Source organism: Taurulus bubalis, assembly GCF_910589615.1.
Source record: "Taurulus bubalis genome assembly, chromosome: 18".
Classification (NCBI taxonomy): Eukaryota; Metazoa; Chordata; class Actinopteri; order Perciformes; family Cottidae; genus Taurulus; species Taurulus bubalis.
The window spans coordinates 12,437,732-12,454,435 of record NC_136606.1 but is presented as its reverse complement, the minus strand read 5'-3'; the positions used below and the strand labels follow the sequence as shown (position 1 = coordinate 12,454,435).

Here is a 16,704-nt window from a genome sequence, read left to right as displayed (position 1 = left end):
GTGTGTAAATGAATATTTCTATAATTCTGTGTGTCTTCATGTATTCTATATACCCACCATGGCCTCTGTCGTGGCAATAGACTTGTGTTAACATCCCAGTGCTTTCTCTCAGGTTGTAACAACATGTCCAGTGTTTGACTAGTGCATCACAACTTGAGACAGAAAATTAGTCCATTGTTTGGAGATCTCGAGACAGAGAATGCAGTAAGTAAAATAAACCAGCATAAAAGCTGTGATGGGATCAAAAAGCCTAGCATTAGAAAATACTGTCAATAAATATACAACAGTACCGTAAGTGGGTCAGTATGTTATGCTGTAAATAAACTGCAAACACAATTTTTTTGAATTCAATTTTATTTCTTCAGACACATGTCCATACAAAATGAAAAAAATAATACAACAAAAACTAAATACGCAGGTATAATCATTGCAGTTCAGAAGTCACTGGTTAAAAAACAAGACATTTGTTTCAATGTTTCCAAAAACAAGAAGAATATCGTGTATCTCTTGCTGTTGCCTCAGTTAAGGCCTTTATGATTTTTTTTTTTATGCAGTCAATCCACATTTAAATTTGAACATAAAATTCCTCAACATCACATAAAAGGTGGGGACATTACTAGTCACAAACTTGCACGTCCAGCTTGGGACCAGCTTGGCTGTAAACGTGGAGTACACGAGGCGCTAAAGTGAGCTGTTTTAACATTATATTTACACATATGAAAGCAGCATATTGGCTTTTGCGTACAGTTTGCAACATTGGCAATGCACATCATCATCACCACTGAGGTCATTCCTGATGATGTGAGCCAAATATCTCACTTTGTTTACCACATTTAGCGCTTGGCCTGCCTTAAAAAAAAAAGAAACTTCTGCCGCCGAGCTTCCTTGGTTTTAGCGATCATGATATCACTCTTTTTAGAGTTGAATTTAATGTCATACTGCAGGCCATCATGTGAGCAGACTCTGAGCAGACTCTGAGCAGTTGCTGTAGCAGCGCTACAAGGAGACTTAGGACCTTCCCCCACCATACATCCTGTCTTACACTCTAGTGACAGTATTCCACCTGGTCGCACCCCATTGGTCACTCGAAAGGGTGCAGATATACTTTTACCCGATTTAGCTTGCATGGTTTGATGCCAATACCAAAATTAATTACTTTTGGAAAATGGTAAAACCATTACTAAAATCACTGCTCCCTACAATATTTTCTAAGTCTTCAGGAATATAATACATATATTGAAAGAATACTTTTATTAAAGCAATGCTTTTAAATGTTCTTAGAATATTTGTTAACGACATTTCAGACAGACTAAGCCAGCTGATCGCGGGCGCGCCGCCACTGAGTGAAGGTGTATATTGTGTATAAGTACAAAGAGCTAAGTGAAACCAGAGTCAAATTCCATGTATGTGTAAACTTACATGGCCATTAAAGCTGATTCTGATTCTGATTAAAAAGCTCCAATCTATTCTCTCAAGTCAATAATGAATATATGTTGTAATGGAAATGCAGCTGTAAGGCTACATGCATTCATGTTGAGTGTTGTCCTCCTCTATAGTGTAGAATGTATCTGTTAGAAATTTCACACATAATTATTTCATGCTGTAAAATGTGTTCAATTAACACTGTACAGTTAAACTTGCAGAAATATAATACTGTAAAAATAATTCGCAGATTAGGCCGTATACTCAGGTAAATGTGTCCATAGGCCCATGGATCTCAATGGTAAACTGATCAATCTTAACTAATCTGAAACAGCGTTTTGTTTACCTCTGATGAAGGTTCATTGTATTGGTTACTCAGTCTATGTGGCTGATTCATGGGCAACCCACATAGCTAATTATTTTTTAATTAATCCCACATTCATTCCCCAGTACCACCAGCTTGTACAGGCTCAGACACTATCAATGATCGTTTGGACTGCCAATAGTATTTAACTCTATCACTGTCAACTCTATGCCCCAGTGTCCATCTCATGACTGTATTAATTTGCTTGTCTCTATGTAGATGCATTCATGCATGTACGCCTTGATTAAAATATGTCAGAGGGTGATATTGCACTGACAAGGTTGCTTCCATACCCTCTGTTATGCACTCATCAGCCATGATCTTCCTGGGAATGATATCCCTGGAATGACTTCCAGAAAATATGGCTATAGCTTTGCCATCTAGGAATGTAAGAGCTACAGGACAACTGCCCTTTAGCAGCTAATGATCAAGTTACAAGCGATCATTCCTGATCCCTCGTCTTGTATTTCCCTCAAGCCCTCAGAGAATTACATTTTCGTTTTGCTGCAAGCACCTTGATACATTGCTGTAATCCACCAAATGGCTGAAGTACATCCCGCCAAGGCTGTACCTAAACTGCTAATATCGTAAAAAACATGATTGGAAAGTAAATGGGGTCTATCATTACACTGAGGTTCAGCATATGGGCACAGGGACAGCACTCTATGTCATGCATGTCTTTTCATAGAACACTCCAGCGGTTATAGTAAACACTGCATCCATGTTAATATTATGGTGTATTGTATTAACTGTATAATAACAGAAGATATGTTGAAGCAGCACATTACAAGAGCGCACTTCATTTTTAAATCCATGTGGTGCTGTTGAAGCAAACAGATAAGAACATTGCATCATTGTTCATGGTCAAAATATTTGTAATATCACGGTTTTATACAGTGTTACATCATATTGACATACAAGGCCAGTAACTAAACTTGAAAGGGTAGATTTCGTTTCAACACTCTTCTCACATGAAGCAACATTCAGAACAAGTTACTAGAGTGTACATCTCCCTCAGAGAATTGAGACACTTGATGGCTTTTTCTCCTGTGTTTTGTGTTATTAAGGATGAAGTTTGAGTTGTAGTCTATTTGTTAAAATGATAACCACAAGAGAACAAGAGATATTTTACTGTAAGCACAAATTTGCAATAGCTGTGACCACGTACTTGTATGCACACACATACACAACCTCACAAACACTTGATTCCATTGCAAAATTAAAAAAAAACTTCAACCCTGGAGACCGCTGTTCATGTCCCGTGCAGTAAAAGTAAACATACCATTTCGTCGCTTGTCATGTGACTAATGTGAGTTGCTAATCACGTCGTTAGTTAGGCATTCATTAGTCAGTAAAGTTAACGTCAACCAAGCTTTTTTATGAAACCTTACTTAATGTTTTTTTTGCTTCCTACTTGTGAAGAAATACGTTTATATTTAAAATACACAATGCATGTATAGCCTATATTGATGATAGAGAGTTTTCTGGAGCATCATCGTTTGAAGCTTAGGGCCACTGTCCAAGCTGCGACAATTTACGAATTGGTGTGTGAATTAATTAGCTATAGAGCTGCTGTTCGCAGCACAAAGAAGAAAAACATAAATTAATGAAACGTAAAAATAAATAATGCATGAGAATAAATAGCAAGATAAAGAAGAAGATGGAGCAGAAAGCTTTCTCACTAAGAGAAAATGTGTTAAGTGGTGTGCACTGTAATGGTGATAAAAAGGAAAACAGAGGGGGAAGTAGTTAATTGGAGACATACATGGGTGAGTAAGGTTACCGTTGAGCTGCCAGGTACTAATACATGAATATACTGCAGTCAACACAGCCTTTTCTAAGTCTAACTTCCAGGAGGGATCTTAAACTGACAGCTTTTTGACATGTTTTGGATTATTCTAATTTGTTCCCATTGTTGTTTTTTCTGAAGATAGTGGTTTTATTTTCTTTATTAATGCTTATTTATGTGGGTACACCTACCTACCCGTACACACATCTACTTATATGTAGATCCTTGCCAATACGTCTTTCCTCAACATGTTATTCATGTAAATATAGCCCAGTAGCTGAGAGAGATGTGCGTTTGCTCTGTCAGTCATTACAGTGTTTGACAAACTGTTGTTGAGTCGTGACTCCGCTCCATGGAGTTGATATGTGTGACCCTGGGAATAGACAATCCCCTCCAGTTCTAAACTAAACACACATACAGGAATAGATAATGAAATATTGAAACTCTCTCTGAAGTCAGAGTATGAACTTGTGTGAAGGTTTTTGTGAAGTGTGGGCAAGTCTGTCCTTTTATCAATCCCTACTTAATAAAGACAATTTAGTGCGGAGATGTATATGTGTGTTAGAACACATGCATGTATAAGTGCGAGAATGCATGTGTGCACATGTCGTCCCCTAGGGAAGGTCAGGGACATTAGTAAGATCAGTAAAGCAGTCTTGTTCATTTTATTAACTGTCTTGCTGATTACATCTTGCCCTGGGGTATGCTGCCTCCATTAGCCAGGTCAAAGCATGATTACACCAGAACAGATTAGAGCTTTATTTTCCTCACTGAGAAACCACTGCGGAGGAGTTAGACCTTGGCTGAAGATACTCTAAAGTGAAAGCATACTAGAGAGTTAGCTTCACTGTGGACTTTGGAAAGGAAAATGCACTAGAAAGTCAAAGGATTAGCACTGACCTAGTCGCATCCTTTTTGTTTTTTGATAAAGCTCAATCTGTGTCTGGCAGCCTTGTCCTGTGGCAAAGAGTATAAAGGTTACTCGGCTGGTGATTTAAAGGTTAAAGCATCTGTTTTTGTTTTTCAAAAATAGTTATCAAAGAATAATTGCACGGCCTCAAAGATGGTGCAGCAGGTTTAAATAAAACACAAATGGGAGTCTCTCCAGATGATACCAGCCGCCTGCCTGCTAATTTCTATATTGGTTACACATTACGTAAAGGCAGAGAAGCAGGAACATTTCTTTTAAAGAATTTTTTTTTAAATAAAGTACTGAGGACTGCTTGCAACTTTATTCTCATACAGAAGCTGCCCAACATGCCCCTTGTTAAAATTGAACAATTCTGCCACTGGCGATTGTCTCTATTGACTAAAATGTTGAAGTATATATTAATAGGTGCTGTCAGGGCTCTACATGCTGTGTGCCATTGGGGATTTCCCAGCTTGAGATTTAGATGGACAGATACATGTGACATTTCCAAACTCAATTTTCAATTATGGACGAGGCTCCTCTCCATCTGCCCACAGTGAGCCCAGATAACTGTCTGACAGCTCCAACAAATGATGAAGGCATGTCTGGAAATGATTGAAGTGTATTCATAATTTGCACTTTTCTACACTGAGACAGGACTCTGCACACTTTGACTCAATCATTTAACTGGCATTGAACCGCACCACACACACACACACTAGCCCTACACTCAAAGCACTTAATGCATTACCTGCTACAGCACTTTATGGTCATTTTAAAATGAAGATTGCGCTTATATACACTAATGGAATTTAAATCTACAGACAAATATAGACTCTATTTATACTTAGACTACCCATCACTATGCATAACTAAATGCTGTGCATTGTTGTCTTCCCTTACATACACAAATTGGAGTTGGTAATTGTTTCCAAACTCCCCAAATTTTATGCAGTAGTGTCTATATCTTCATTGCAAGTAGAGTCTCAAAGACTGGTCTGTGGATCAAATTAAATAGCGTTTTTTTTTTCTATATAGTTGCCATGGTCAATCAAACCTGGAACAATTTCCTGAATAAATGAATCCCAATACTTCTGGCACTCATTGAGTCATACGTAAAGAGCGCACCTGCAAAGGTGTACAATATGTTAAACTCAAATGCCGATTAATTCTGCACAAACTAGAAAAAGTGTATCACCCAGCTAGAAAAGTTCCAAACCTCTAATTAGAGGTCTGGGTTGTGAATCACAAATTTCTGGCTCTCGTTTAAGAAGTACAAACATACATTACTTTGGCTGACGCAGGTCTGCACACACAAACACAGTTGCACATCCACATTTACATCATCCATGGAAGTTGGTCCCAGGCCAGTCAGCATATAAATATAAGATGCACATGCTCATTACTTTTAGATGCAACTAAGTTTTCAAACTTTCCAATCCCAGCTCCTAACTCACTATTTCTCATACCCCTTTGTCATTCTGTTCATGTCCTCACGTAAACTCCTGCAGAACCTTCCACTCGCACCAATGAGTGCTCCACAGATCTCTCAGACACTGTGCATTCGGGCTGTCAAACCAAACCAAAGCACTTGCGCTGCCCCCAGCCAACACACCAGCCAAACGGGGAGATTGGACCGAGAGCTGAAAAGTTTCCTAATTATTGAACACAACACGTCATTAAGACTCTATAATGAGCCTCCAGAAGCCAAGTGCAGCCTCACCTGTCAGCCACGTCCTCATTACTAATATGGTCATCATGTTCCCCGGGACATAATGTGTCCACTAAGTGTTGTTCACCTGCCCATCATTCTCTAATAATGGTCAGGTGGGCAACACTTAGTATACTGTTAAAGTAAAATCCTGCACTTCTGAAAATAAATTGGCAATTTGTTGCAAAATGATTCATTTTTGCCTATAATTTAACATGACCTATTAAGTAATAGCTACGCCAAGCACAGATACGATGTCTTATTTGTATTGCATATTTGATTTATCTAACTGCCTTAATGTTTTGTGTGAAGCATTTTGAAAGGAGAATAATGTTTATTTCAAAGTAAGTTTGCAATTTGAGATCCCTTTATTGTCAGACTATAATTGCCTGTGTCTTAAGAAATTCACCACACCTCGCAAATATGATAAAAGTGTTGCACTTCTTCTTCTTATAAGCAAACAGTAAACAGTGCCGCTGCTGGGCGATGCGAAGTTTCTCACTAACTGTGTGATGAACTTTTTGTTCATTAGTGGTGATTAGTGGCGATGACACCTACTAATGCGAGCGGCAACTGCAGCTTTACACGATCAATCTGGTGTCGGGCTTTGACTGGTTTGATTTACAGTGGCTGTTACCGCAAAATAATCTTAAAGTATAAAGCTGATAGGTAGTTTTCACATCTGAGGTGTTTGTAAGGGTCGCATGTGGGATACAGATATCAGGGCCCAGAATACCTTTACAACAAGAGGCATTTCTGTTGCCTAATGTCCCACCATGATGAATTAAATATAACCTTATTAACCTATTACTCATTCCATTTAGTATGCCCGTTAATGCACTTATAAATATTTATGGGCAACTTACTTGTCTGCACATAATGCACTGGTGGCATTAATATGAACTCTGAATCTTTTAGCATTAACTGTTACAGCAGTTTCAGCAGTATTAGTTGCTCCCCATTAATATCCAAATGTATTCATCAAGGTCTTCCAAAGCCTGGAGGGAAACCTCTTGAGTAAGTCTGTGAATGTTCATACTGTCGGACTTCTTGTTCATTCTCGGAGAGCAAGGTAAATGTATATGACGTCACACATTATGTGGAGGACTCACAATTCACCGTCGTAATAAATAATAGTGAGTATTCTAGATATGAAATATGAACAGAACCTGGATAGAGTCTCCTCCTGACAGAAGTTTAATAGGTTGTTTATATCCATTAAATATATATATATATATGGAAACCCTTGATGAACTCAAAACACATTTGTATATGTCATCTAAAAACCTGCCTCAAGGCACCAAAGGCACTTTTTTATATAGTTGTTTATAGTTTTTAAGCTGTAGCTAATTTACCAGATGCTTCAGGGTTAGTTTTGTTTGTTTTGAACATTGTTTTTTATTTATCTATTAATGTTAAATGTCTATGCTGCTTTGTAGTGATGGCGAGATGAAGCTTCCTGAAGCATTGAAGCTTTCCATCCAATTGGTTCGCTCATGTACCGGAGCTTCACGGAGCTTCATTTGCTCTACTGCGCCACCAAGTAGACTATACATGTAAAACAGGCAGAGTGATCATAACGACACCATGGCTTTGGTGTGTGAAGCTTTTAATTGAATAAATTATGTTTTTGACGCCAATACATCAATTATTAACTTATTAATATTGTGTCTATCTTTATGATATATTGGCGGGGTCAAAATCAAAACTCGAAGCAAATTGGGAGAGGGTTGTGATGTGACTGTGGGTCAGTGGTTAGAATATCCGACTTTCAGTCAGAGGATCGGTGTTTCGAGCCTCGGCTTCGTTAGTCCATGTTGATGTTTCCACTTTTTTAAGTAAAAATAAGAACTTTCCCACAGTACTAGGCTTTTTGAGACTATTTCGCCTGCTTTATAAAATACCCTTTCACAGGCACACATGAAGCTGGGTACAGAGAGGAAGGGGGAAATCCATTGAGTTTCGCTGCCCCTTATATTTCAAATCGCACGGCAAACCCACAAACCATTTTCTGAATCAGTCACGTGTTACGGCCGGCTCGCGAGGCTTTGAACGTCACCACATACGTCATCGACACAAGCCTCGATACGCGCTTCACGAAAATCTACCTGGATTACTCGACACGCGCATCGAAGCCTTGACACGAAAGGACACATCACTACTGCTTTGGCTAACATTTGCGAAAGTATTTCACATGATGTTGCAAGATCAGTATTTGAAGGTAATGCAATGTTTTCTTTGAGGCACATACTCTCACTGTGGTTGTTTTTTTTATTTTGACAGCAAATTTGGACTAAGTCCTTGAGGATATTTCAGATAGACGAACCATGTGCTCAGTTTAGTGTTGCAAACTGACACGAGAACACTCTGTCCAAGCCAGATCAACATGGAGTAGGAATGGGAGGATGAAGGAATATGTAGATGGATGGATGGAGTCTCAAAGTTTTAGCCCAAAGATGGAGAAAGACACGGACATTGGTGGCGAGAGCAAGGGAGTACCAGAGCGACTGAATGTAAAGTTTAATCAAAAAAATGGTGGACTCAGCGAAGGAGATGAGGGTGAAAGATAGAATAGCTGGAGAGGAAAGAAGAGGGAGTTAGAGAGTGAGGGAAAAGAGAAAGGAAGGCGGCAGCCGCAGTCAACCTTTACAAAAATCAATAACTCAAGCTAAGATGGAGACAGCAGAGCAGTGAGGGGAAAGGAGAGAGGGAGCGGGGAGACGGGGAGACGGGAATACCAAAGGGGGAAAAAAGAAAGCAGCCGAGAAAGCAGACAAAGCTGAGAAGAGACTGAGTGTGTAAGAGAGCTCGAATAAGATAGAGAAGGTTGCCGGTCTTTGTGTGCTCATAAAGAAGCCCAGCGGGTTAGTGCCTGGCCCGGAGAGGTCAACTTCTTCACCTGCAGATCAACTGCAAACAAAGAGCACGGTAGGAGTGAAGCAGAGGAAAAGAATGTAGCAGGCTGGATGAGAGGAGCGTGTCAGAGGTTACCCTTTGTTCTCCTTTTGACAGACATTGTGTATACCTTTGAAATGTCTGCGCTGTTAAAGACTACTCCAGCTTCTTCTTTTTTTCCTCCTCAAAGCTGTGGCTCTTCGCGTCCGATAGACAAAATCCTCTCGTCTAATGTAATGACGAAATCCTGCAAACATAATTGCACACATCGCAAGCAGCCAGCAAGACTATGCTGCATTCTTGAGACTTTCAAGGCCAGAACATTTAAAAGTGTCTTTCAGACATAAAAAATATATTGTCAAGGTTGAGCCACATGTAACTGCCAAGTGTTTAAATCAGTACTGACAGGAATGAAGCAAAACAGAGAGTGACACAAGTGAAGCCCTGTTTGATGATTGTTGACAACATGTCTTTCTCCATCTTTCTTTCCCAATCTTCTTTCTTCACTTAAATATATTTTACCCAGGATGTGACTTGATGGGTGTATTGTTTGATCACGCAGCAGTTGTTTGAGTAACAGCACAGCTGGACCATGAAAGGTAAAAAGTCAGAATATAAGTGGAAAAAAATGTCTGTAAGGATAAACATCTGAAATCCATCATGCTTCTGACAAAGTGTTGGAATGACGAACATATCACAGAGTTGTCAGCAGCATGCACATCTCTTTCATGAGTAATACAAAGCCAAAATGCAGCAAGAACCTCTTTGATAATTGATAGACACCAGAGATACTTGTTTCTGTTGCTGTATGTCACAGCAACATGAAAGAAGTTTAGACTTGTTGTGTGCAGTCAGTTTATAACCTGTGCACCTCAGTGCTAAACGGTGAAACTGTGATGTCTCAGGTGTGTTATTGGGGCTGTAGTGTAATATGAATTCATTATTTCTTTCTATTTTTTTATCAACTGACTAAATCTGAGACCTATCAGGTAATCTGTGACCAGAAAACTGAAAGGTAAATAGAAGAAAGACTGGAAAGGGAAGCGGTCATGCCACAGTGTTAACACTAAATGTAAACTCTTCAACAATGTGTCTGCAAACAACAACATGGCTCCAGCCGCTCACAGAGGATCAGGTGTGTGTGCTGCTGACAGTGTTGCAAAATGCCATCCCATCGCTGTGCTTTATACATAATCCTAACCCTCTTGAGTTTGTGTTTACCAAGCAGCAAACAGCACAGCTGAATGTTAAACATCTTGTTGTGTCCTTGATGAATATTTTCAAAACATATTATTCATCGAGGAAAATATTAACACTGGAAGAGGGGATGTTTATGGCTTGGTCTGCTTGTTGGGATGCTAGCTTTGGCAGCTTGTGATGAACCAAAATCTGAGCTAAAACTACAGCCTATATGTTCTCTGAGTATAGACTGATAAAAAGCATGATGAAGTTGTGTAATTATAGGAGCCACACTTTTGTGGTATTTTTCTTGACGTATTGCTCAAGTAAAATGAAAGCTTGAACTATTTTTGCCCTATTTGTGTTTTGATTAGGACGTATCTAATTACTTTATTGACTGTGACAACTTACCTTTGCCTACATCCTGAATCTTTACACCTTAGCTGTGACACATCTCTCTTGTCAGTGAGAAACTATAAAGAAATTGCACTTGTTTTCTCTCTCACACCAATAATCCCTCAAACCATATCTGCCACGACCGATCCTTTGCCTCTGCCTTCTCCCTTGTCATGTCTTCGTCTTGTGAGTCATTCCTCTCTTTTTTGTCTTCTTTGTTTCTGTTTTCTGTTTTCCAGCTGCTTGTTTTCTGAACTCTCATTTTCCCTCCACTAGCCTCTCTCTCTCTGATTTACTTTTTCTCTTCCTCTCTCTCTCACTCTCTCTGTCTCTCTTCCTCTTTGCCGTCGCCTCTGTGGAGTTGTTTATGCTCTGTTCAACCTCCTCTGTAATTATGAGTGTTGTTCACTGTATCCCCATCCATATGACGAGACTGACAGATATGCAGGGAGATGGATGGTGTGAGTAAAAAAGCAGAGTGAAAAACGAGTGTGTCTTGGCAGAAGCCATTTTCTTCATGACACATCTGTCCATCGGCCTTGACCTGAGGGGACACGGCACTAAATCTGACTTATAGTCATAAACACACAGGCGCACACACACACACACACACACCAACTGATCGAGATTACCCTGCGGTAATGATGATTATAGTTGTTTATGATCTTCAGCCTACAATTCTGTCAGTTACAACGGCTGCCTGAGATGTGTGTTTTTGTGTGTACACATATTCTCGTATGCTCTAGTGCATACTTTAGAGTGTGTGTGGGGGGGTGTATTGCAGCAGTGTCAGGTTATTGTGTCCTTCATCAAGCAGACAAGCCAATAAGGGACACAACCATTGATATTAATTTTCCCTCCTCTCTCTCCCCTCTCCCCTTTCCGAGGAGTTTTTCATTTAATAGCCGAATACTCTCTGTGATGACCCGTGAAAAGTTGTAGATGGATGCAGAGGTATGCAAAGTGAATTTACTAGAGCATAATGATGTGCTGAACAGCGGGCGGAGGAAAGAGGCTCGGCCTCAGAACTGTAAGGGAGGTGGATCGCGTTATCGGTGCTCTCAGGTAGAAATTGTTGAAAAAACTCATTATCCTTCCTCTGCTGTGCTGATGTAGACAACAGAGATGTCTCGCCTGACATTGCAAGCACTGCAGGCAACAGTGAACTAATTTCTACACTGTTAGTCTTTAACCGCCTCCCTCCACCACCAAAAAGAAGGCTAATTGCTTGACTTAATTATTTATAGGATGCTTGAGTTTTTTACAACACAAAATACCAACCAACGCATGATTCAGTATTTCTAAATAAAACTCATTTTCTGTAAGTTAATAAACGTGCTGAACGCCTTCCTTGTAAAATGTTTGGAGAAATCAACTTATCCTCATACAACATGGTTTGTTTGATATCTTACAAAAAGGTTACTCTTCAGTTTTTCTTAGGAACCTGTGTCAATATCCGCTCGTTGCATCCATATAGTCTTTTCAAAATAAACTTCCGTCTTCACAGGAAACAACTTAGTCAGGTACCGAAACCACTTGGTTAAGGTTAGGAAAAGATTGTGCTTTTGGTTAAAATAACTACGTTTGTGAGGTCTTTATACACCTCGTTCATGATTCGGTGGATTACGTATGAATTGATTTAGTGGGATATGTAAAAACTCCAGCGCATTGATTTTCGAAAGTATAGCTACGAACATGTAAACAGGCCTGTTTACATCCATGTGGCGTGTCCATGTTTTCTCCTTCCAACCCATTGTTAGCACGATACTAACAAAACGGGGACCCATGGTCAAAAACTCCACATACATATGTTAGCACAGAATATTCATTGCCCCATTTCACCAAAATGTACTCAACCAAGAGACCAACCACTGAGACCAACTGATGTGAAAATGTAAGGAAAGGTGTGCCAGGCAGATATGAGGGGGGGGGAGGAAGCGGGAAAAAGAAGCCTGGTAGAGCAAGTTAGAAAGACATAATGGGAAGAGAGATTTAAAAAAGAAAGAAGGAGGCCTCTGAGACCAAGAGATATGAGAGAGCAAGGAAAAGGTGAGGAGCGTGGAGTAGAGAGAGGCCTAAATATGTGGGAGCCATAGCAACGGGGTAAATGGTGGTGGCGTCTGGGGGTACAGTAGGAAGGTGCACTTGAAGTGAATTGATGGATAGGTGGTCCGGGAGAGGAGAAAGATTGAGACAATAGAGAGAGACAAAGGAGCGAGGCAAAGACTCAGAGACAGATTAAAAGGGGTAGAAAGGAGAATACCAGACACACATGCTCGCACATACTGTAGTAGACAAACAAAAGGACAGAGAAAAAGAAAGAGGCTCTCAAATCTCTCTCTTTCTCTTTTTCTCCTATATACACACACACAATCACACACTGCATTATCCGTAGCTCCCGGGTGAGATCCTGGGGCAGGCTAATATACCTCCCCACAGTCTCCCTCTAAAAACAAAGATGTTAAGAGGATAGGAGCCTAACAAAGACCAGCGGGTGCAGAGAGGAGACACCAGGCTCTCTGCACAACAAACGGAAATGCAAACCAATGATGACAACAGAGAACAGAAACCAACGGAGCCCTGACAAAGACAAATTGATCTGCGACTGCGTGCAAAAACTCTCTAAGATAGGGGCGCGTACTCTTGTCTTTGTCCAGAGCCCTTTACAGGGAATGGGTGTGCACGTTTTTGTTGAGTCTCCTCATGGGGTCGGCAGTGTGCATAAGACTTATTCTTGCTCTCTCTTTTTTGTCTAAATTATACAGTAGCTGCTCTTGTTAGAGAGTATTGATCCACTTTCACACTCCTTTGAGATCAGTGCAGAGAATCAAAAGAAATGTTTATATTTGCATCTGCGAATGTAGGTTTCCGCCTCCTGTTGAACTTGTTATAAGCGGAAGGCAATCATAATCCTTGTTTGGGTGTGATGACTCCGGTAAACGTGCAAACTAAAGTTGATGTCGAAGGCAGGTTCATGAGAAACCAAAAGGGTTGTGAATGCCATTCTGGCGTTTGAGCTCCGACTGACCGCCTTTTTTAAAAGCCATCATTTCCCAGATGGGATATGAGCGACTGAGCGTGTCGAGTGCCATTTTGGACCTGCTGACCTTTCAGTTCCCGTTCTGACTGGCATGGGTGTGATCCCTTAATATGAACTAAGTGTGGCCCATGCGCTTGCGTATTTATAACGAATAATATGAGTTTCATGGACACCTGTGTACTGCGGACCAATCTGTGATAAGCTTAAAGCAGCCGACCGACCTTCCCTCCCCTCTCCTGAGGCTGCTTCCAATTGTACCACATGGCACTGAAATGTCAGCCTTGGAGCTCGGAGCTCACCCAACAGCTCATAAAAGCTTTTGACCCAAAGCCAAAGACAGTATTTTGAAAAAGTGGAATAAAGATGTGGTCTAATCTACCAGCTGTAACCAGAAAGTAATTGCGTAATAGTTACGCAAAACTAACTCATCCCTTTGCTTCGATATCAGGAACCCAATCTCAAAAAGTTCATTCAGAGGTCCACCGAATCTTCTTCAACTGACTAAATTCTCAAAGAACAGAATATGGAGAACTTGATGAGTTGGTGAAAGTGTTCTATTACATGCTTTATTCTCCGCATTTTCCAATACCCAACTTTTTAAACTATCACAACATACAGGTGTGTGCTAACTCTGGTGTTTCTTTGTGCACATGTGTATGTTAGTTGTTGTTTTCTCTAGTATTAAGGTGTGGCCTATAGACACATATACTCTACTCAGCTCAGTCAGGCCTAATAAAAGCATACAATAAGAATTACATTTGGTTCAGTAGCCCTCCTGAAGAGTGAAAGGCTGCGATAGACAATGAGTAGACTGGTCGCCATTTTGATCTCATTGCTTGGCTAAAGCATCAGTGGTTATGAAAGAAGGGTGAAACTGCAAAGTCTCACCCAGCAATCATGCTATTACTGTCCTCTTCTATTGCCATCTTGTTATATTCCCTTTTATTCTTCGTCTCCCACACAGCCTTGTGATCGCTCTTGTCTTTTTCTCTTCAGCTCTGTCTTTGCTTTGGGGACTATCAGTCTCTGTTAAAAAAAACAGCAGACATGATGAAGATGTAGATATTAACCTCTCTGGCTAAGAGGTGAGATAAATAGAAAGGGGTGTCTGCAGGTGTGCTGTTGAAATAACAGATAGATAAAAAACATCACAATAAGTAGTGTTGTGTGGCTGTCCCTGAGGACAGAAGAAGAACACAACCTCAGGCCTTATCAATCTATCATGTCTGCTTTCTCCTCTCCTGTGAACATTTAACATGTTTGTTGGGGGATTTAGCTGTGAGAGAGCAAGGAAGGGATAAGGATGGATGTTCAGGGTAAGATTATAAATCAGACAAATCTAAGCTTGGACTGTTTGATGTATTCATCCTTTGGGGTCTCATGGACTTACTAGTGTTTCTTTGATTGATCATCACATTGTGTCAAAGTAAAATGGCTGAGACCTGGAGATAGAAACACTGTAGCCACGTCCAACAGGGCAAGAAACAAACAGAAGATTAGCCAGATTAACTAAACCACTTTATTGAGAGAAATTAAAAAGGAAATCCTATCTCTATATTATGTGGTGCAGGATACCTAAACAACTATGGCTGGTGCAGTAGGTCTAGAAATTATGAAGGATTGTTATAGCGGTTTGCAGAATCATTTTATGATTCACCTTTCCAAATGATATAGGCTGTTTTAAGATCTGTATGATCTTATTGTGCTCCTTGCCCAATCTGATTTATTTTTAGTAATCTCGCTGTGTCCAATGATCTCAGCAAGTAACTTGATGAGTTACACGTTATTAATACTCAGTGTTGATGATGGTTATGATGGAAGTTGTAGTAAACCTGGAATAACCCTTTGTGATGGTTACCCAAATACAAGTCTTGTTCACTTGACAAACATTTGTCTGTTTTATACCAGTTAATCCCTTGCTCTTTAACATTCATTTTGCTCCACCAAGACTTCTCCAGTATGTTTTTCATATTCAAAGCAGAAATGCTACTTCTGTCTTTTTTCTGTCATGTAATGTTGCATTGAAATGCACACAAACGTCCACCACTCTTAAAACTAATTTAATGGGACTGCTGATAATTACCCAAGACACACACACATAAACACTCTGTCCTTCTCAAACATGCACTCACACTCACAAACATGCTGCTGAGCCCCATCTTGGCAGTGCCTGCGCTCTGCGGCTCTCCATATGAACTCTCTGCCAGTTTGATTTCGTCTCTCCTCCCTCATATCTCCATCCATCCATGCTGTCGTTCTCTCATCTCCCCTCGACCCTCTTCCTCACTCCCTACTCCTCAGTTGTTTGTTTTGGCAGAGCTTGAACTGAATCACACAGGAGACTTAAACTGGCACAACACATAGGTCCCATTCCACCTGATGCCCTGCTGTTACTCCTCTCCTCTCCTCTTTCCCCTCTCCTCTCCTCTTTCCCCTCTCCTCTCTCCCCTCTCTCCTCTCCTCTCTCCCCTCCCCTCTCCTCTCCTCTCTGTCTTCTTCCATTACTCATTCTAGAAAATAGGTTATGAAAAGGATCACGTTGCAATTTTTATATGGGAACAATTGTATTCTACACGCTCCCCACCTGTCTAAAAAGCTTAGAAGAGTGAAGACTGGAATCAGGTGTGTTATGACATGGGAGGGTTAGCGAGAGGCCAAGCAGAAAGTGAGTGAATGAGACTTCTGGGACGCTCGCTCACTGTTGCACACTTCACTGTTGACACACAAGACAGAGAAATTGTTTTCTTGCACCACATCACAAGTCTGACCACACTGATGGACCCACATTTGAAACTTGATTCTTCGTGCAAGAAAGTGTGTTATTTTTTGTATGTATTTCTGCAATTGTTTATGCATTGAGTTTCATGCCAGCAGGAGTCACACACAGGGGCTTTAAGTTTAATATGTTGAGGATTGATTGAACTAATCAGTTGTTTCACTTCCCGTTTCTGAGAGAGTGTCACAAGACCTAGAGGCAACGTCACTGTACAAACTTGCC

General features: G+C 40.4%; 1 protein-coding gene across 1 annotated transcript in view; it reads left to right on the top strand.

Annotated features, from left to right (window-relative positions):
- The window catches only part of cntnap2a (contactin associated protein 2a), a gene marked incomplete at both ends in the record, with an annotated part of 347,422 nt that overhangs the window by 274,563 nt on the left and 56,155 nt on the right, over positions 1 to 16,704 (top strand). The window lies entirely within an intron of this gene.